The sequence below is a fragment of the Chionomys nivalis genome, chromosome 3 (genome assembly GCF_950005125.1).
Source record: "Chionomys nivalis chromosome 3, mChiNiv1.1, whole genome shotgun sequence".
In the NCBI taxonomy this organism is placed as follows: Eukaryota; Metazoa; Chordata; class Mammalia; order Rodentia; family Cricetidae; genus Chionomys; species Chionomys nivalis.
Window position 1 is genome coordinate 92,300,838 of NC_080088.1, and position 21,844 is coordinate 92,322,681.

General features: G+C 48.1%; 1 protein-coding gene across 1 annotated transcript in view; it reads left to right on the plus strand.

Moving 5' to 3' along the window:
* The first annotated feature begins 4,681 nt into the window (after positions 1 to 4,681).
* Card11 (caspase recruitment domain family member 11) overlaps positions 4,682 to 21,844 on the plus strand; it is a 126,981-nt gene continuing 109,818 nt past the window's right edge. Inside the window, exon 1 of the mRNA XM_057764869.1 lies at positions 4,682 to 4,867. The gene's annotated coding sequence lies outside the window, so the exon portion shown is untranslated. The remainder of the gene's footprint in view (positions 4,868 to 21,844) is intronic.

Below are 21,844 nucleotides of genomic sequence, written 5' to 3' on the forward strand. Positions count from 1 at the left end.
ACCTCACAAGCCCCAGAGAAGATAAAACTTACAAGATTCATAAGGCAAAGCAGCAGTGGGCGCCAGGGAGAGGAGGCATCGGCCTGTGGAGCTCTAACGCAAGCGCTGCGGGGAGCAGCTGCAAGGATACAGCTTCCAAGGTTGTCACTCTGGCCGAGGCTGATGTAGTAGCCTTTGAGTTAGCCATGTTCTTGTCACTAACCCCTCACTCACACTGCTGTAAGGGATCCCGGTGAAGCTCAGCGGGTCCCCAAGCTGAATGCTAGTGGGGTCACCTCTTTGGCCTATTGTTGATACACTCTCAGGATGGAGAACCATTTGTTCATGTCTCCCCAGAAAATGTGCACATCTACCAACTAGCTACAGTCTCGCCCCATGCCTGAAGCTTTCAAGCTGCTGACTTCAGCCCCTGTTTGTGAACGTCCGAGTGACCAATATGATGTTTATCTTGCTTCTTCTAATGTCTTCAGGCTGGCTGGGCCAGCTCGGGGCAGACACAGGCGTCAGCAAGCTGTCTTCTCTGCAGGGAAGTGACCCACAGTCTGGCATGTGGGGCTCTGTCCTTGTGTAGACCAGTCCAAACCAGGTAACAGAAATGGAGACTCAGCATTCTGAGACTTTATAGCATGCTTGACATTGACATGGTAGCCAGGCATGATCGGTCAGCTTGTATCTTGAATTCCATTTTCTAGTAATTAATTTTTATTATATTTTACAAAACAATCAATCCACAACAGATTAGACTTTTTAAATGTTTGCTTTTGCCTTTTGGGGGGGGAGGGTCAGGTCTTGCCATATAGCCCAGGCTAGCCTCAAGCTGGTAGTCCTCCTGCTTCAGCCTCTTGAGTACAGGAATAGCAGGTGCATACCATCACATCTTAGACATTAATTTTAAAGGGGTGTGGGTGTCTTATACTGCAGAAAGTCTAGAAGCACTGCTGTTATGAGATTCCGTCATTTGGGCCTGAGGTAGCTGTGGCAAGGTTGAAATCAGAGGACTTGTGGCGACTAACATGAGACTGTTACAAGATCAAGGCCACGACATTCTCTCCAGGGAGCTTCGAGGCTCATGTCCCCTGTTCCTCACTGAGGGCACACAGCAGCTAACAGTTGCTGGGGGGAGGTCTATTTCTCCAGCCCTGCATTGGCTCTTCCATGCATAAGGCTGTAGGTTCAATGCCAAATGCAGAGCCTCTGTCTTTTCAAATGTGCAGGTGTGGGCTCCCGTGTGTAAACAGTGCTATGCACATGTGTGCACGTGTGAGCAAAAGCCAGAGGTTGACCCAGATGTTTTCTTCCATCATTCCCTTCTTTACTGGAGCGGGGCCACCTGCTGCCCTCAGAGCTTGCAGACTCATCTAGTCTAACTGGTCAACTTGCCTTGGGAATCCCGCCTCTCCTTCCCTCCGGCTGAGATTACAGTAAGGCCACCATGCCTGCCCACAATGTACACGGGTGCTGGGGATAGCCCTTCATTGGCTGAGCCACCTCTCCAGCCCTGCCCCACCTGGTATGTATGACAGAACCCAGCTCCTCTGTCTTGAACTTGCAGCCCATCAACTAACTACAGATCTTCCTCAGAAATACTTGCTCTCTACTTAGGCTCCACAGAATCTCTAAGTTTCCCAGTGACAGAATCAAAGAATGGTTCCTAGATTCAGGTGAAGATCAACTAAAATTAAATGAAATTTAAAATGCAATGCTTATTGATAGCAGCCACTTGGCCAGCACGCAGCGGCAAGAAGTGGCTAGATACAGGCATACCAGACTGTGAGGGTCTGTGTCTCCATGGGGGTTTTATATCACATAGTACAAACATTTGCCAAAACTCATTTCATCACATAGCCAAAACCTGTTTTTAACTTTTAGAGGCCGGAGAGAAGGCTCATTGGTTAAGAGTCATAGCTATTCTTGCAAAAATTCCAAGTTCTGTTCCTAACCCCACAACAGGTGACTCACAACCTCCTGAGGCTCCAGTTGCAGGGGATCATATATTCTCTACTGGCCTCTACAGGCACTCACACGCATGCATGCATGCATGCTCGTACACACACACACACGCACATGTGTATACACCCACCCACACACACACACACTTATAGCAACATATACACATAATTTTAAAATAATGTATTTAAATGTATATAGTACTTACAAATAAATATATTTTTAAATAATATAAATGTATTTTAAAACCATATACAAATAATTATGTGTATGCACACACATACACTCACATATAAAGACCCACATGTAAATTGTAAGCTTTAAAAATTCTCTGAGTAGAGCTGCGTGGCATCAATAGGCTAAATGCTTACCTTATAGCATGAAGATTTAAGCTCCATTCCCAGAACCCATGTTTTTAAATTAAACTGACTGTGGCAGCGTGGGCTTGTTAGCCAACCAGCCTAGCTGAACTGGTGAATTCCAAGTTAATGACAGACACTGTCTCAAAAAACAAAAGTGCACAATACTTAGTAACCAGCACCCAAGTGACCTCCACACACATGCACACACACGTGCAAGAATACACACAACAAAACATATACACACATATAAAAATTAACTTCATTTCAAAAAATAATAGTAAAAGGAGGCCTAAGGCCGTAGCTTCTTGATGTATGTGATGCTCTGAGTCCAATCTCCAATATGAGGACAAACCCAGCTCTCTCACCAGTGACATACAGGATGGACTACTTAAAGGGTACCGTACCAGTGTCTGTTACCTGTTATGAAATATCCAAAATGAAGACTGATGGATGGAGAGATTATGATGCACCAAATGTCAATTATAGAATCAGGTGGTGGAAAAATCATGGTGAGCATTCTATCATTCCTCTACACTCTCTCAAAGTTTGACATCTTTAAGAAGATTTGAGTGGGGAGAAGCCAAGTCTTAGTGGGCTACACCTGCATCCAGACCCATCCATAAATGTCAGAAACAGAAGACTGAATAAGAGGGAAGGACAAAGGGGAGCCTAGGCTTGCTTCCAGTCCTGGGAAGTCCACGATCAGGTGTTGAGGAATGACTCAGAGCCACTCAGACACGAGGAAAGGTAACCAAGCCACGTGATAGAAGGCAGATTACTAGAAACAGGTTAATTAAGTTATAGGCACTAGTTAGCGGGGAAAGCCTAAGCTAAGGCCCAGTTTTCATAATTACTAATAAGTCTTCATGCTATTATTTGTGGGCTGGTGATCTTGACAAGAAAGTACTATTATAACAGGAGCCTAAGGATGAAACTCAGCACTAGAGCCCCTGCCTAGAATCCCCCAGTGAGGGGCTGGGTGTGACTCAGAGGTAGAGCCCCTGCCTAGAATCCCCCAGTGAGGAGCTGGGGTGTGGCTCAGTGGTAAAGCCCCTGCCTATAATCCCCCAGTGAGGAGCTGGGGTGTGGCTCAGTGGTAGAGCCCCTACCTAGGATCCCCCAGTGAGGGGTTGGGGTGGGGCTTAGCAGCAGAGTGTCTGCTCATTATACAGGAGACCCTGAATTAAGTCTCCATCAATTTAAAAATAAAAAGGAACACTGCTCCTGAATGGGCAAACTAGTCTCAGCTGGGGCTGTGGGGGCTGCTACCAGGTGCGACCATGACTGGAAGGGGACCAGGGCATGGAAGAGACATAGAAGTCTCATGTTTTGATGGGACACAATGTGGGTGTGAACTACACGTTTTGTTCAGTTGGTGAGAAGTTGTCACCCTGGTGCGTGTGCCCTGTGCACATCTACATACACTTCAGTTGTCTTGAAGCGTGGTCCTTTCTCCCCTTGCTCGGGGCTGAGGGGAAGCTCTCCTTCACAGATTCAAAGGTTTCCAGAGGATTCAGCAGGTAAGAGCTCTTGCCGAGTTCACATCCCAAGCAACCCCCACGGGAAGCCGGGTTTGGCCAGGTCTGCAAGCCTGGTGCTGTGGAGGTGGAAACTGGTATCACTGAGTTTGCTGTCCACCAGCCCAGCTCCAGGCTCAGGGAGAGACTCGAGAAAGAAGGCAGATAGTGATTCATAAAGCCAAACACAGACATCATCTTCTAAAAACCAGCGCAAACATACCCCACGCCCACCCCACATTTTAAAAAGTAATCGTGATTAACTTTTCTAAAAGTTTGCTCCCAAGGCAGGCCTATTTCTCCGAGCCCGGTGTCGGAAGCATGTACCAGATATTTTTTTTAGGGACATTGTCTTTCTGGTTCCTGGTTCCATTTCTGACCAAACTTCAGTCTCCCATGGTAGCAACAACTGACATCCTTCACATTACCCCTCCCAGTGAAGAAATACAAGACTCCCCATTCCAAACTACCCTAGAAAACCTTAAAAAGGGGGGCTCCCCCCAACCCCACACTGGAATCCGTGGTTGACAGCTCAGGCTGGCTCAGTTTCACCCCATCTAAAGTAGGTGGCCTGGCCACCTTGGACTCAACACTCATTCCCTCTGACCCAGGGCCAGCACCTGAGACCCATTCATCCCTTACCTCATTACAGCCAGGTCTCCCAAGCCTCAGGCTCAAACTCAGCCCCTCCCCCTTTCTTATCTCCTTTTCTAACCTTCTGCATTTTTTTTCAAGTCTCATTTCCTGTCGGGTTTTGCATTTTTCTTCCCCGCCCCTACCAGCCTATGACACACTTTCTCTCTGTCTCCTATCTCTTCTCTCTCTGTGTCTCTGTCTCTCTCTCTCTCTCTTCCCTATGCCCTCTTTTTGAGTCCTCTGATCTCGGGAACCCTGGCCCCTGGCATCCCTACGGGTCTCTAAGGCCCAGGGAAGGTGGCCGCCTCAGACGGGTGCACGCTGGAGGCCGGAGCCCAGCGCTGGAGGAAACTGGAGGTCTGCGTGAAGGAAGTACCCGGAGTCTGAGAAGCATGAGCGCCCCAGGTATGTGCATCAGGGCTGGGGAGAGAGGAGGACGCGAAGAGGGTTACTTTGGGGACACCAGCTGTGCTCTAGAGGCAGTGGGGCAGGTAGGTGGTCTCCTGGGGTGGTAAGGATTCCATTCTTTAGTTCCCTCCCCTATCTTTCTCTCTCCTCCCCTAGCCCTCCCTAAGGGTTTTGGGAATGAACGTAGCCCTACCCCCCTACCCCGCCACCACCCCCACCCCCCGCCGCCATGCTTCCTCCCGCTGAGCCACCCCTCCACCCCATCCACCCCTCCACTCCCCCACCCCCACCCAATGCACCTGCCGCAGAGGCTGGAGTAGAACTTGGCTGGCACCTGAATGGCTGGATGTTTGCAGCACACAAGAGAGCCTAACTCAGGGGCTCTTGAGAAGGTGGTCCTCCTTGCTTTCCAAAGAGAGGTGCCAAGGCGTGGATATTTGGGGACCAATGACCTAATGCTTAAAGTCACCTCTCTATGCTCGATGGGGAGTTTGAAGAGTTTTGTACTGTAGAGGTTCTGTATTCAAGAGAGAGTGACACATCGCGAGGCTGTATTTATGCCTTGGGGGATGGCTAAGGACTATTGCCTAAGGCTGCACTTCCTGTCACTGTCTTAGCAAGGGGCAGCCAGCTCAGCATCGATCTCCATATGACCAGTCATTTGGATTTGTAGTTTGAAAAAAAATTTTTTTTGACATTTATGACTTTTCTGGAAGGTATGACCTACTAGAAAGTGGGGGCGGGGGTCCTTCACCCAACATTTATTCAGTACCTTCTCATGCGTCCCCGTGCTGGAAATCTCAGGCAGTAAATCAGTGAGCCTAGGGACAGGAATTTAACCCCAGGGCTTCTTCACCCTGGTGCTTCCCGGGATTCCAGCTGTCTTCAGCCCCAGGGCATCTCAGAAGCAGAAATAGATCCCCTGGGCCTGCGATGGGCGCGTCCAGGGTAAAGCCAGCAGTGCTCAGCCTTGCGACATCACAGGGAAATGGCCTGCACCTGTACAGATTCTAATAGCGACCTATCAGAAAGGCAGGCTAGTAAGTCACCACCCCCACAGCTTCGAGCCTGCACAAGAACGATCCTCCTGTGACCGAAAAGGAAAATCGTTAGAACAAAGACCTGTAGGCAAATGGCAAGGTTGCCAGGAGCTCTGGGTGCTGAGGGTGGAGACCTGGGAGTTCTGGGCTAGCCTGGGCTATTCAGAGAAAGCCTAGAGAGACCAAACTCTCGCATGAGGATGCCAATGCTTTTGTCTTAGTCAACCAGGGAATACTTCCTGGGTGGCTCTGTGCTTGACACATGGGGGCCACAGAAGGAAGGTGAACCATGAGGCTGCTTGCCCTGAGATGTCTGTCTTGCAGGCAGAATGCGCTGATGACAAAGAACTTAAGGAAGAGTATGGGAGACACTGCAGGGGTCAGTAAGGATCCCAGGCTGAGGCAGGCTGATGATGCTCAGACATGATCTCCACTTTGCTATGCAGATTTGCAGCATCTCTCCTATTAGGGATTGTTTTCATGGGGCTCTGGGTCTGCGTTTTGAGGACAGGTGGGATGAGGGTCCATTGCTGACTTATGCCTCAGCCCCTCACTGGGGGATTCTAGTCAGGGGCTCTACCACTGAGCCACACCCCAGCCCCTCACTGGGGGATTCTAGGCAGGTGCTCTACCACTGAGCCACACCCCAGCCCCTCACTGGGGGATTCTAGGCAGGTGCTCTACCCTTGAGCTTATCCTCAACCAGACTTTAATTTTCCTCTCTCTATCTCTGTCTCTGTCTCTCTGCACATATGCGTGTGTGTGTGTGCATGTGTGTGTGTATGTGTGTGTGTGTCTATGTCTGTCTGTCTGTCTGTGTGTGTCTGACAAAGTCTCACCTATCCAGGCCAGCTCTTTGAATTCTTTGAATTCATTTTGTAGCCTAGGCTGGCTTTCATCCTGCCATTCTCCTGCCTCAGCCTCCAGAGTATCTGGGAGGATAGAATAGGCTTTCGCTACCAGGCCCAGCTTCCTCAGTATATTAAAAACAAAACAAAACAAAAAACCTGATCTTGCTTCTCTCTGCTTTGAAGGTCATAAAGATGGGGCATTGTTATGTCTTATAAGGGCCAGTTTCCCAGGCAGTCCCCTGCTCAGACCATAGCTTGGCTTGCTGTTCTGCAAAGTCAGACCTATGATATTTGAATTAAAATACATACATAGGATCAAGAGGAGAGGGCGGTTGGGCCAGTGTTCCCTCTTCAGGGTCTAGGGTCTGGATTGGTTGAAAGGCCATGGGACCAGCCTGTTGAGCTCTGTGATGTCACTCTCTAGTAGACCCAGGGTACCAACCTTGCTGACTTCAGCATCCTCCATACAGTTCTCAGTCTGTTTGGTGGTGACCCCTTTGGGGTCAAACGACCCTTTCCCAGGAATCACCTAAGACCTTTGAAACAGACATTTACCTTATGATTCACAACAGTAACAAAATTATGGTTAAGAAATAGCAATGAAAACAATTATATGGTTGGGAGGGAGAGGGTCACCACAACATGAGACACTGTATTAAAAGGTCACATCATTGGGAAAGTTGAGAACCACTGCTCTGTGATATTAGGGACAATTATGGAAGATGTCCTGGGGCTGGAGACATGGCTCGATGGTCAAGAGCAAGTACTGCTCTTGCAGAGGACCTGTGTTCATTGTCTAGCAGTCACATCCCAGCTTACAGCTCCAAGAGATACAACGCCCTCTTCCGGCCTCCATGGGCACTGCACTTACCTGTGAATAGCCATACACAGACATACAAATGTCTGTATTTGAAATAAATCCTTTTTTAAAAAATTAAAAGGGAAGATGGGCCTGCCACTCACTGCCTTTGCTATTAATAACCAAGCCCCGGGCACCATCCAAGGTTAAAGTTGGAGGTCAGTTTGGAGGCACAGCATCTGACTGCTCCCACGGTAGCCCAGCTGGGTAGGTTATCTCGCCCAGGCTTCGTCAGCCTCAGTTTCCCTCTTTACAGTCCCAGTCATATAGGACGCTTGTGGGCATTAAAAGAAATCAGGAGTCATGCCCAGGAAATCTACCCTGGGAATAAACTGCTCTCACTTGTGTGGCTGCATGGCTCAAGCCAGCTGGAAAATGCTAGGATTGATTGAAATCTGGGAATGAAAAGAAAGGCAAAAAAACAGCTTTCAAAGGAGCCTCTCAAAAAATGCTTTCTGTTGAAGAAAAATGACAGGGTTTTGCTTGGATTTTTTGCAATGCTAGAGACTGAAGCCAGGGAATCACTCAAGTTAGACAAGAGCTCTATCACTAAGCCATGTCTCCAGCCCCTTACTGGAGGATTCTAGGCAGGGGCTCTACCACTGAGCCACACCCCAGCCCTTCACTGGGGGATTCTAGGCAGGTGCTCTACCATTGAGCCACACCCCCAGATCCTTACTGGGGGCCCTTTCTCAGGTTCTCTACCACAGGGAACACATCCTTAACTCCACATAAAAATTACAAGGAACAGATTCCCAGGTGCCATTCTCTTCATCCAGCCAGGCCACGTGGGAAGAGCACAGTTCTTATAAACCGCCAATGCAGAGCACAGCCCATACAGAGTCCCATACTTCCCTTTAGGGACCCTGCTCTCTGGCCCAGTGATTTTAATGGGTCACTGTTTTCAGAAAGGCAACCTTTCAGACAGTGATTTGCTCAAGGGCTCATAGTTTATAACGGTCCCTCTCAGGTTTGTGTAATGGGTGGCCGAGGCCCAGTGCCAGGAGTAATAAAAGCTCACCACCAGGTCCTGCTGCCTGGCAATCGCTCGCCCTTCCCGCCTTTGGCTCCTCCTCCTATCACCACTACAGCTGCTGCACTGCAAGGGTCCACACCCATTCCTGGCTGGATGATGCTCCGGGCAGAATGAGCAAGAGAAGGGTATGAGAACTTCATTTCGACACTACCCCCACGTTTACGTTAGAATAGCATCCTCCTTCCTGCCTCTCTCACTGAGGAGTATGCAGACAGCAGAGTGAAGAACCCACGCTCTTCCCTGCACCCTCACACCTAGAGGGAATGAAGCCAGCACCTGCTGGAACTCTTACTTTCTCTGGGCACTGCCACTCGTAGGAGTGACCTCACTGTTAGGAAGCAAGATGCTTTACGAGAAGATCTAGAAACTTGGAGCCAGATGGAGAGCCTACTGTCCCAGCTTCGCTCCCTATGAGCTGTGGGACCTCAGCAAAGTGTCACGTATAAACATCATCCTTGGGACTGCAGAGATGTCTTCGTAGTTGAAGGCTTGTTGCCCTTGCAGAGGACCTGGGTTTGGTTCCCAGAACCCTCACAGCGGCTCACAACCGTGTCTAACTCCAGTTCCACCATACCTGGCATTCTTTCTGGCCTCTGTGGGTACTGGGTGCACACATGTTGCCTATGCATACATGAAAGTAAAACTCTTATAAAATGAAAATAAGTAAGCCTTGATGCAAAAGAATACCCTCCCAGCCTAGGGAAATGGCTCAATAAAGCATTTGCTTTACAAGCATGAGGTCCAGAGTTCTATCCATAACACTTACATAAAAATTCAGGACATGTTAGCCTGTAGTTTTAATCTCAGAGCTGGGGGTGCAGAGACAGGCGGATCCCTGGGCTTGCAGGCCAGCCATGGCTGAACTGATAAACTGTAGGTCAATGAGAGGCCCTGAGCAGAGGTGGACAATGATGTAAATGGTATAATTCCTTATGGTAATGGTCAAGATTATCTTTCTGGCTTCCTAGTGAATTTAAAAAGTAAAAACAAAAGCACACATACACAAACACACTGTTCCCTAAATGACTTGGAGTGCAGGTCTGTCGTCCCAGCTACTCAGAAGGCTGAGTCCGGAAGACGGCAAGATCAAGTCCAACAAGGGCTACAGTGAGTTCAAACAATCTGGGCAACTTAGTGAAACCCTGTCTGTCTAAAATTAATCTTAAAAAAGTAAAGGTACCATCCTTAAATTAACACAGATAGTGGTTGCACGTGAAGCCAGTGTGTCACAGAGCTTCAGGGCACATATTTCACGTTTTCCTTTGCCTTAATTATTATGAGGATGTGAGGCAGAACCACTTTAAAAGTGCAAAGCCGTAGGGAAGGCGGAGAGTCTTTCCCTGATATATAAAGAGCACCTGTAAATCAGTAGACATTGGAACCTGCTAATTTTATCCTGAAGGGTACAAATAAAAATTCTTTTAGGATGTGTGAGCTAGTTTGTCCCTTTCAAAGTGACTCAGCTCTAGGCCACAGACAGGATGACTGTGTGGGTGGCACAGGATAGACCTGGGTGGAACTTCACCTACTCCAGAGGAAGAGAGTTCAACCCTGTGGGGGAAGTGACAAAGGAGACAAACAAACAGAAAACAGGCAGAGCAATCAACATGGGTTACCATGAATCCACGAGGAATGACACTGAGGGAGAACAGTGGACTAGAAACACTCAAAACCGTTTGATGGGGAAAAGGGAGGCGGGGAAGATACCTGGCCGTGATGCTGGGACACTGAGGAGGATGGAAAGTTCAACCTGGGTTGCATAACAAATTGGGGAAGAGGGTCGAGGAGATTGTAGCTCGGTGGGTAGAGAGCTTGCTGCACAGATGTGAGGTCCTGGGTCCAGATCCCTAGGACTCAGGCGAGCACTGAGTGCTGTGGCAGGCTTTTTTAGCCTGCCAGCTCTGGGTAGGGAATCTGAGACAGCAGGAGTTATCCAGTCTAGACTATTAGCGTTCAGTGAGAGACTGTCTCAAAATATCAGATGGAGAACTACTGAGTAAGACCCCCAAAGTCAATGTTTGATCACCACAGGCGTGTATATGGGTGAGTGTGCATACACACTCATGTGTGCACACACAGATTAGGAGAGAAAGAGAAAGGGGAGGGGAGTAGAGGAAAGAGGAGAAGGCTTGGTGAAACCCAATCAGGGCAAATGGGAAAGGGGTCCGGCAGCTTCACATACTGTTGACATTATATATCAGCGTGTAAATGAATAAAACTCACAACTCAAGAATTCTACTTGTGAACCACTACCTCACAGATGTACTTGCACAAGCATGCAAAGATCTGTGCACCCAGACATTCATGCAGCTGCAGTTTATTACAGGGTAGGACCAGCCGCACAATGGATGCTATTGAGGGCATTGATGAGAACCTTATTTGATCAGTGGGTGGAAGACAACGCTAAAGTATTTGTGGGATTCTACTTATGGCAGAACCTCTGGGGTTGGGTAGGAAGTTTGAGGATTGAAAACATTATCTCGGATCCTTTTCTTTTACCCAAAATGTATGTGTGTTTGTATATATGTGTGTATACATGTGTTTCTGTGTATACATGTGTGTACAAGTATGTATATAGGCACATGTACCTGCATGCGTATATGCATGTGTGCCTGCATATCCATATATATGCATGCATGTGTGCACCTATGCATGTGTACATGTATGTATAGTGCATGCATAAATGTGCGCACGTGTATATGCATGTGCATGTTTGTATGTGTAGTGTATGTATGTGCATACATGTACATGTGTATGCATATAGAGATCAAAGGTCAGCCTCAGATGTTGTTCCCAGGAGATCTCCAGTCTGTTTGGGGGACAAGGTCTCAGCAGCCTGCGGCTCATTGATTAGGCTGGCCTGGCTGGCCCGTGAAACCCAGGAATCCTCGTGTCTCCACCCAGTGCAGGAGTTGCAAACATGCACCCACATGACCACCTTTCATGTCTGTGCTGGGGATTGAACTCAGGTCCTCATGCTTGCACAACAAGCTTTGCTGAGAGAACATGCTGGGGGCATGTTCCTGCCCCCAGTCCTTGTCTGAAACTTTTTTAAAGCCATGAGTTGGGTTCTAGCTTTCGGGGATTCCAACTCACCAAGACCTAAGAGCATTTCCTTCAGTGCTGAGTACTCATTCCAGCTTTGTCCCACCATGTCAACAGCGTGAGAACCCCCGGGCTGTGGTCTCTGTTGGGATGTAAAACTAGGGCTCACCAGTGGGGGAAAACCTTCATTTTACTTCAGTAGTTATTATTATTATTATAATTTTAGTTAGAGTTTCTATTGCTGTGAAGAGACACCGTGACCACGGCAACTTTGGCAAAAAAAAAAAAATTATTTAATTGGGGTGACTCACTTACAGTTTCAGAGGTTCCGTCCATTATGGAGGCAGGCGTGATGTGGTGCCAGAGCTGAGAACCCTACATCTTGTAGAAAGTCAACAGACTATCACACTGAGGGAAGCTTCAGGAAATAGACCAAGAGCTCTCAAAGCTTGCTCCCACAATGACACACTTCCTCCAACAAGGCCAAACCTCCTAATAGTGCCACTATCTTTGGGGATCATTTTTTTCAAGCCACCACTACACTATTGCTGTTGCTGTTGTTGTTAATATGTTTGGGTATTTTGCTTGCATGTATGTCTATGTACCACCTCTGTGCCTGGTGCCCACAGAGGCCAGAAGAGGACATAGAATCTCGTGGAACTGAAGTTGCGGATGGTTGTGAGCCCCCACATGGGTGCTAGGAATTGATTCTAGATCAGAGCCTTTAATCACAGAGCCATCTCTCCATCTGCCATTTCTTTATTTATTTTGAGACAGGGTCTCACTATATATATATATATATATATATATATATATATATATATATATATACATATATATATGTGTGTGTATATGTATATATATATGTATACACACATACACACACACACACACATATATATATATATAGCTCTGGCTAGCCTGGAGCTTGCTGTGAAGACCATGCCGGTCCCCAAAGTCACAGAGATCCTCCCGCCTCTGCCTTCTGCTAGGTTTAAAGACATGCGCCACCACACCAGGCCTGGCATCACTTCTTTTCTGATTATTTTTGTACATACATGTATATATGCACATGGATGTGCAAGCGTGCACAGATATGTGAAGTCAGAAGAGGATTTCAAGTGTCCTGTTCCATCATCCAGCAACCAGGCCAACAGGCAGCAAACCCCAGTTATCCACCTGTCTCCACCCCACCCCACACAGTACTGGAATCACAGACAAGCATATGACCACACCCAGCGATTATGTGGGCACTGTAGATTTGAACTCAGAGCCTCAGCATTGCTCAGTAGACACTCTCCCTGAGTCTCCTGGGCTCAGGCTTTGATTTCATTATGATAGCACACACACTGTCCCATCCAGTCTTACACACACAGCTCGATAAGCTCGGTTTGTTTCCTTAGACTGGGCTACACAAGGCAATTTTCATACCCCAAAAAAGTGTCTTTTGAGCACATCCCTACCCCTCCCTCTCCCCTGCCGCTCCCCTCCCCCACCTCGTTCCCCTAGGTGGTTTCACTTCTATTTTCATGTCCTCTGCACATAGAGATTTTGGGCAGCTGTAGAAAATCTAGGACAAGAGAGATTTCATGTACACCCGTGGAGCCAATCTTAGGCATGGGCCATCCACAGACACCCAGGGTGCCTCTCACAAGGCCTCCTGACAGCCAGCCCCAAGGCGAACTCTCCCCATATTGTTCCATAAGCCTTGCTTCCCCTGCCCTACCTTCACACCAATGCAGTCACACAGGATCGACCCCTCTCTGGCCTCCTTTATGCGGAAGGTCTGGGGAACTCCTCCAGGTTGGGTCTTGCTGAGGCTGGTCAGCACATACTACATATTCACTATATTTTTTCCATTCTACCACTGGTAAGCATGACTATGTGGTGAAAAGATGTGTACTGAGCTGGGAATAGCTCAGTGGTAATGTTCCTACCCAGCCCATGTGAGGCTCTAGGTTTAATTCTCAGCACTGAAAACAAAACAAAGCAAAACACAAAGCATACTTGAGTTAGACAGCTAGATCCAGCTTCGTTAAGTCCAGTTCTGCTAGCAATGTTCTGAGCACCCTACTCTAAGTCAGTCAGTACCTTCTGTGGTGGATTGGATGAAAATGGCCTCCATAGGCTCATATATTTGAATGGTTGGTGCCCAGTTGGTAGGCTCTTTGGGAAGGATTAGGAAGTGTGGCCTTGTTGGAGAAAGTGTATACCTCCCTGGGAGTAGGCTTTGAGATTTCAAAAGCTCATGCTGGGCACAGCCTGTCTCTCTGCCTCCATCTTTTAGACCAGATCTTTAAGTTCTCGGCTATTGCTCCAGGGCCATACCTGCCTGCCGCCATGTTCTCTGCCGTGATTGTGGACTCACCCTCTGAAACCATAAGCAGGCCCCCAGTGAAATGTCTCCATTTATAAGTGGACTTGGACATGCTGTCTCCTCACGCCAACAGAACAGTCACAAAGACGCCTCCCCAGCATGCTTAGCCAAGGCTGACTTTGACCGTGGTGTCATGGAGTGTCCTCACGGCCTGTTTGGTCTGATGCTTGCTGATCTGGACACCCATGGTGAACACAGATGTGGGCTTGTCCTCCCAGGAGTGGGGGATGGGATGACCACCTGAGCTTGGTGGGCTTCTACTGGCTGGCTTAACTTCGAGGGATCTTAGAGTCTCTCTTTCATTAAACAATTTGGGGTGCACAAAGCACAGTTTGTGTGTAGTGGTCAGAAGACAGCCTGTGAGAGTCAGTCCTCTTCTTCTGCCCGGTGAGCCCCAGAGATCAGGTCGTCGGGCTCAACCACAAGCCCCTTTCCCTGTTGAGCCCCCACACCAGCACTGTCTATTCTTAGTCTGCTGGGCCAGCAGCACTTGAGATTTAGGGAATTATTACTAGTATGAAGTAAAACTGGGTTTTATTGACACTGATAATTCTCTTGTCACCTCCAGAAAGGGCTTTGTGACTCACTAAAGCCTTAGAAGAAGAAATCGCTTTTTAAAAGATATTTGCATGTAGTTGGGCATTTGGTTCTGGGGAAATGTTCGATTGAATAACAGTGGCATGGCATGAGTCCCCCCAAGCCTTCGGCCTCCAGTCCTCAGTTGGTTTAGAAAACACAACGTGTGGGGTCAGCCAGAAGGCTGGGGGCCGTGGGGTGGGCAGGACCCACAGGTTGGAGGAGAGAACCCGTTGTCTTCTGGTCACAATACATACACTATGACAGAAGAGCATGTGCACACACGTACACATTGAAGGCAATTCTAGAAAAACTCATTGTGTGCTAGACTTGATGGTGTGTAACCCTGAGCTGCAGCAAAAATATTGCAGGTTTGAAGCTAGCCTGCACTACCTGGTGAGTTCCAGGTTAACCTGAGCTACATAGTAAGACTTTGTTTGCTTGCTTGCTTGCTTGCTTGTTTAGAAAGAGATGAAGAAGGGGTCTGGAAAGTGGCTCCGTAGGTAAGAGCACTTGCTGTGCAAGCTGAGGACCTGAGTTCAAAGACCCAGCACCCAGGGAAAAAGTCAAACATGGCTATACATGCCAGCAACCCCAGTACTGGAGGATGGGGACAGGTAGATCCTGGGAGCTTCCTGGCTGATGGGCCTCACTGAAACAGCAAGCTTCCAGTGCAGTAAGAAACTGTATCTCGAGGCATGAAGGCACAGTGGTAGAGGAAGACACTGCCAACACACACACACACACATACACACACACACACAGAGACACACACGGAAACATTTTTAATTTCACCTTAAACAAACAATTAAGAAATTTATATGATTTAATATTCTTTAAGGGAGGGGCTTTGACTTAGGTTTGGATCACTGAGCCATAGGGCAATCTTGGCCAAGTCCCTCACTCCACAGAGACTCAGTCTTCTCATTATTCAAAGGAGAAGATCAAATGGGACTTGAAGTTGAGAGGCATTCCATTTTGCAGGCCAATTCCAGTCAACTGGTAATGGTTTCCAGGAGCACTTCCTAGAGAATCCAAGCTCAGCAGCAGAGCATTCTGAGATCGATTGCTGATGTCTGCTGCGGTCAGGAGTCTGAAAGGGGCATCCTGGGCACCCTTTCCTCTTCTCCATCAGCTACAAACTCCATGGTGACCTTGTGACTTTGAACAAATCACTTCACTGCCCCCAAGATTTTGTTTCCTGGCGAGACAAGATGAAGATGAATAATCCCTGCCTTCCTGCTTCACGAGATTGCTCAGAGGCGCTTGCAAGCTAAGTGGGTGAAAAATGGAGATGGGAAGAGCAGAGCCTTCTGTGAAGTGAAGGTTGATTTTTATTAATTGACCTCTCCAGACATGGATCCTGTCGTCAGCCCTGGACTCCTCCGCATCAGCCTTTGCTCTGACCTTCAGCATCCTCCTTCCTCGGGAAGATAGGGCCATTTGGCTTCCCTGGGGTCACAGAGAAATGGAGTAAATACTATGGTCCTTCAGTAACACAAGATCTTTCCATCTTTAATGCTGGTGTGTGTGTGTGTGTGTGTGTGTGTGTGTGTGTGTGTGTGTGTGTGTTTAAATGCATGCACATGCATGTGCAGTCAGAGGTCAACCTTGAATGTCATCCTTGGGAGTCATTCATTTTGGATTTTTCTTCTCTTTTATTTTAGGCAGTTGCTGGGAGGGGTGTATGGTTTATATGCAATATCATGTGTGTGAAGGTCAGAGGATAATTTGTATATATGGTTTGCATGCTGTAGCATGTGTGTGGAGGTCAGAGAATAATTTGTATATATGGTTTGCATGCTGTAGCATGTGTGTGGAGGTCAGAGGATAATTTGTATATATGGTTTGCATGCTGTAGCATGTGTGTGGAGGTCTGAGGGTAATTTGTATATATGGTTTGCATGCTGTAGCATGTGTGTGGAGGTCAGAGGGTAATTTGTATATATGGTTTGCATGCTGTAGCATGTGTGTGGAGGTCAGAGGGTAATTTGTATATATGGTTTGCATGCTGTAGCATGTGTGTGGAGGTCAGAGGGTAATTTGTATATATGGTTTGCATGCTGTAGCATGTGTGTGGAGGTCAGAGGATAATTTGTATATATGGTTTGCATGCTGTAGCATGTGTGTGGAGGTCCGGGGGTAATTTGCATACATGGTTTACATGCTGTAGCGTGTGTTTGGAGGGCCAAGGATAATTTATAGGGAGTTGGTTCTCCCTTTCTACCACATAGGTCTCAGGAATCAAACACAGGGCATCAGACTTGGCCGCAAGCTCCTTTATTCTCAGAGCCATCTCACTGGCCCTTATCGTGTTTTGGGGAGACAGAATCTCTTCGTGAGACCTGTAGTTAACCAGTTTATCAAGGCTCACTGGTCTCTGAGCTTCAAGAATTTATCCATATCCAACTTCCCAGCACAGGGATTACACGATCACTTCACCACACCCAGCCTTTTCACATGGGTTTGGGGGTTTGAACTTGGGTTCTCATGCTTGCTCAGTGAAGCCTTTACTAACTGAGCTGTCTCCCTGGGCCACAACTCAGCATCTTTAACAACTGGCCAGGTCCAAGTCCAAAGTTTCTTCTTGCATAATGGAACCCCCTGAGCTCCTGGTCTGTACTAACACCCTTGCCACTGATGCAGCCGCCCAACAGGTGGGAAGAGACATGCTCCCCAAATTCATCTTGATTTCCCTTAGGGGTCCATCCTTATGCAGATCTCTAAGCGAAATGAGTTCCCCAGTTGGGTATTTAGCACTTGTGACAGCTGTGTCAGGAAGCTCTGATCAACCCACAACTCTGGGAAGCCAGTGCAAACACCCAGGCAAATCTGTCTTTGTCACGAGACAAACGCATCCCTATCCCTAAACCCACAAGCCCTCTTCCTTTCATCTTGAATACTGCTCACCTCTTCTGCCACCATCCACAAAGAGCCAGTGGATTGCCAGATCCTGTAAGTCTTAACGTCCCCCAGCAGATCCTGGCAGCTATCTGTCTATTATTCAGTGTAAGCAAAGCATTGAGGTGTTTCTTCTTGCCTGTGGTGTATACCAAGTTGGATTTGCTGACTGGTTATCCATGTCCTTGTTTATTAATGTGTGTGTTTTATAGCCACCATCTCTCCTTCTGCTTCTTACTTCGGGCTTCTATGGTGAGCAGTGTTTGTTGTGGTGCCAAGTGATATACATTCAGAATTTTCCAAGACACAAAAGCGTGGGTCTTCTTTTTTTTTTCCTAGTTTGATTTTTTTTTCTTTTTCTTTTAGCAACAGGTAGATGAGTTTCCTGCCATGCTGGAAACACTGAATCAGACCCTTGTTTTCTTTAAAATCTGAAAATCTCAGCCAGAGGTTGTTGAAGGTGGTGTCTGGTAGCTGAGGTGCAGCTCCTTCCCAGGGGACTGTTCTGGGGAAGGTGTGCGGCCACCTACACAGACAGTAAGACTGCCTAATTCAAAGCGCTCCTTCTAGAGGAGCAATGGGAATATAGTTTCATCTGTTAAGTCCTGAGTTCCAGACCAGGAGGAGGAGGGGGAGGAAGGGGAGCAAGAGAGGGGAAAGAAGAAGAGGAATAAGAAGAAAAGAAGAAGGAAGAGGAAGGAAGAAGGATGGGGAGGAGGAGGAGAAGAAGAGGAAGAGGAAGAAGAAGAAGAAGAAGAAGAAGAAGAAGAAGAAGAAGAAGAAGAGGAGGAGGAGGAGGAGGAGGAGGAGGAGGAGGAGGAGGAGGAGGAGGAGGAGGAGGAGGAGAAGAAGAAGAAGAAGAAGAAGAAGAAGAAGAAGAAGAAGAAGAAGAAGAAGAAGAAGAAGAAGAAGAAGTAGAAGAAAGAAGAAGAAGAAGCCGAGTATATATAGTAACACTCGCTTACTTAACACTGGGGATGTGGGGACAGACAGATCCCTGGGGCACACTGACTGGCCAGACAACCTAGTCAAATCAGCAAGCCCTAAGCCAGTAAGAGGTACTGTTTCAAGAGTAACAAGGTGGCTTGCTCCTGAGAAGCAACACACAGGTTGTTCTTGGGTATACACACGCACATGCATACACATGTATAGCCACAGGAGCATACACACACACGCACACACACAAATGAGAACATTACTGGGCCAGCGAGGTGGCTCAACAGGTAAAGCTATCTATCCACAGGACCCGCATGGTAGAAGGAGTGAATAGACTCCCGAGAGTCGCCCTCTACCCTCCACGCGTGCTCCGTGGGCACCTATGTGCTTCTGCGAGCACACGGGAGTACACACAAGTGATTGAGCAGGGCTCACCACTTCCTCCCACGATTTGTCTGTTCCTTCAGGCAGTTCAACACCTGGTGTCATCCACAGAGCAACCACTGTGATGAGCACGCCCCTCCTGTGACCTCAGGCAGGTCACTGACCTGCACCTCCATTCTCCCCTATAAAATTGAGGATAAGTCAGGAGTTGGCCCCCATCTGTAACCCCCAACTCTCAGGAAGTGGAGGAGAAGGGTCAGGAGTTCAAGGTCGTTCTCAGCGGTGTCCTGAGTGCGAGGCCAGCCTAGGCTAGATTGGACCCTGTCCTGAAGAGGACGAAGAGGAGAAAGGAGAGGAGATGGTGGAGCTAGAGAGGGGATGGGAAGCAAGCAGGCAAGCATACAGGTCCCGGGGCTCACAGAATTGGGTCAGCCATCTTAGAGGGGCTGCTGAGAGAAGGGGAGCCCACCCCCTTCTCTGCCTTCTTGCTCTCATATGTAACCTCTTTTTCCCTTCACTGGGATGAAGCCATAAGCAGATTCTCACCAAACGTGGCCCCTTGACCTTGGACTTGCCAGTCACTAGAACCATGACCCAAAGACATTTCTGTTCATTATACAGATCGAGGCAATGGTTTCCTGTTCCTGCAGCAGTGTGGTGAACTAAGGCACAGACACTCACCTCCACATACAACACACACATACAGCACACACACAACACACACTCTCACCCATGCACACGCACACACTCACAACTCACACTCGCATGCACACACACAACACACACATACAGCACACACAACACACACTCTCACCCATGCACACGCACACACTCACAACTCACACTCATATACACATACAACACACACATACAGCACACACACACAATACACACTCTCACACATACACACGTGCACACACTCACACACAACACACACATGCACACAGACAACACACACTCATACACATACAATACACACTCACACACACAACACACACATACAGCACACACACAACACACTCTCACCCATGCACACGTGCACACACACAACTCACACTCACATGCACACACAACACACACTTACGCACAGCACACTCACACACAACACACACACAATACACACATACAACACACTCATACACATACAATACACGCTCACACACACACAATGCACACATACAGCATACACTCAACACTATTCACCTATAACGCATAAAAACATACAAGCATATAACACACACCCAGGAACTACCATGTACACTCTGGAATTTTCTTATAATTCAGGGAAAGGGGGCTGGAAATGTGGCTCAGTGGGTAAAGTACTTGCCTAGTGTGTAACACAATGGAACACTGTGTTCCATTCCCAGGGCTGGCTAAATCATATATAGTGACACTGACCTGTAACCATTGCATTGAGGAGAGAGAGACTTGAGTATCAGAAGTTCAAGGTCATCCTTGACTATATGGTGAGTTCGAGGACAGGCTGGGCTACATGAGACCCTGTCTCAAAAAAAGCATATCAACGAAGGAAAGATGGTTCTCCACCCCAAGAGTATCATCTGGTGTCATAGTTGGTACTTAATAGACTAGAATCACCTAGAAAAGGTCTCAAGCACTGTCTTTTTCAGGGGGGCCTGTGGACACGTCTGAAAGGGAGAGCCCTGCTTAGTGTGGGAGGGCCTCGCCCACTGTGGGCGGCGCCATTCTCTTGGTAGTTAGTCCTTAGTTAAATAAGGAAGTTAGTGAACAAACCAGCAAGGCGCCTTCCTCCGTGTTGCTGCTTCAGGCTCCTCCTTGAGTTCCTGCCCTGACTTCCTTCAGTGATGGATTGTGATCTGGAGATGTATGCCAAGCCGACCCTTTCTTCCCCGAATCTGCTTTTGGTTGCATATTTCATCAGAGCAGCAGAAAGGACACGATAGCATCTATTGAGACAGATGTGTGGTAGCCAGGTGCAAGATGGCACAGCTGCTTTGAATGATCATTTAAGGAGCAGGCTGACCAGAGGGTGTGCAGCAAGGCCTCCTGGAGCTGAGAGGAGCTAGACAAGTCGGGGAATGGCCTATACACAGCTGGGGCAGGCCAAGGAGGCGATTCAACCAGGCCCGGAGTCCTGTCCCCAGAACCCATGTTATTACAAATGGGGCAGTGGACATCTGAAATTCCAGGGCCGGGGAGGTGGAGACAAGTGGATTCCTGGGATTCACTGATCAGCCAGCCTGGTCTCATCTGTGAGCTCTGAGTTCAGCGAGAGACCCTGCTTCCAAAACAAAGTGGATGTGGGGAGATGGGTCAGTGGGTGACAGCACTTGCTGTGGAAGTGTGAGGACCTGAGTTCAAATCTCCAACATTCAGGTAAAAAGTTGGTCATGGTTGTGCACGCCTGTAACGCAGCATAGCAGAGAGTGGAGACAGGAGGATTGCCATGTCGTGCTGGCTGCCAACCTAGCTCCAAGATCAGAGAGAATAAGAGAGAGAATGACAGAACAGGACATTTAATGTCCCTCTACTTGAAAACATGGCCACATGCACAGAGATACACACAGACACACACACACACACATGCAGAGAGAGAGAAAGAGCTAAGACACCTGACTTCAATCTCTGGCCTCCACATTTGTGAGTGCACATGTGTACACACACACATACACACACAGACACACACACACACACAGCTAGAGCTAGTGTCAAGTGTTTTACAAAAAAATAAAAGATGGGAACAAGGGTGGTAAGCCACCACAAGCTTGGGATGCTGTGCCAAGGAGGGCAGATGCTATCCTACAGGCAAAGCCGAGCCACTGGGGCATTGGATCAAGGGCTGCAAGCCAGGATGGATGGACAGGTTACAGAGATCACAGACAGCAGTGAGGAGAACAGATGGGACCCTCAAGGCGAGAGGCAAGCCCTCATTTAATTGGACACAGGCCAGGCAGACTTTTATTGCTACTCCGGGAAACTTTGCATTGAAG